Raw genomic sequence first — 1,202 nt, 5'->3', positions numbered from 1 at the left:
GCCCCCGCCGAGGGCCGCCGACAGCGGAAGCCCCGCCAGCCAGGCCCCGCCTCCCCGCGCGCCGGCCGCCATCTTAGGGAACGTTTCTCCGTCGCAGTGGCCGCGCCGGCCCGGCCGTCTCCTTTGTTCAAGGAGCGGGCCACACCTTCGCCATCAGGGGCTTCCCCGCCCTGTGGCCGGGACAGGGGGAGGGCGAGGGCGAGGGGAGCGACCCCGCACCCGGCCTGCCGGCGGGGCGCGGGAGGCACGGCGCTCAGACACCTCGAGACCGCGCCTCTCCCCCACCCAGCCCCCGCCTTCCACCTCCCACCTCAACCGCCATTTCTAACCGCCGCCCGCGCGCTCGCGTGCACGGCCCTCGGGCGCGCGCCTGGGGCAGGGCGGAGGGAGCGGGCGCGCCGCCGCCGCTTTGTCCTCGCGCGGGCCCTCAGCCCGGAAGTCGGCTCGCACTGGCTCGTGGCCCGCGTCCCCTACGTGTCCTTTGTCCTTCCGGCCGCGGGGCCAGGCCCGCGTCCCGTGGTCCGCTCCACCCTGCAGCGCCGGCGGCAGCAGATTGTGCCCCCGCCTCCCCCGTTTTACCTTCAGTACCGCGGGGCTTTAAAATAGCACCTCTCGATTCGCCTAAAGGAGACTGGGGACAAAATGGAGGGATCGGCTCGGTACCGAACATGCGTCAGGCCGTCTGCCCCCCTTACAGGGCCTGAAGGACTTCGGGGTCTAAGAGCAAACGGCCTGCGACGTGCATTTCTCATGTTAGGTGGTGGCCCACGTGCACCCCGCCCTACGACCGCGAATTCACGTGAACCCTGAAGGGCCGCGTGTTGGGGTCAAGGTTGGGCGCGTGCTGACCTCTGGCGTCAGATGGGGTCAGCCGGTGCCCGCACGCTAGATGCAAGGCAGCTGCCTTTTCAGTGTTGGTGTCTTTCTGTCCACCCCAAGGTCAGTGCCCTTACGGCGACCTCGTGCCTCCTTTGTGTTCACGCCGAGTCTTTCTCTCCAAGGGTGCTCCTGGGAACGCGGTCCGGCTAGAGTGTCCCTGTGCAAAGTCAGCCGCTGATTTTGCTGGACGAGATGAGCCCCGACTTGCTGTTAGCTGTCATCAATCGAACGCTCTCTGATTCCGTGCGATGACCTTACTTTCATAATCATTTAATACCTTTCTACAGTCCCAATAAAAATAATGCAACTTATGACCTATACGT

The sequence above is a fragment of the Molossus molossus genome, unplaced genomic scaffold, assembly GCF_014108415.1.
Source record: "Molossus molossus isolate mMolMol1 unplaced genomic scaffold, mMolMol1.p scaffold_m16_p_23, whole genome shotgun sequence".
NCBI classification, from domain to species: domain Eukaryota; kingdom Metazoa; phylum Chordata; class Mammalia; order Chiroptera; family Molossidae; genus Molossus; species Molossus molossus.
The sequence above is the reverse complement of the archived record's forward strand: the minus strand, read 5'-3'. Positions refer to the sequence as shown.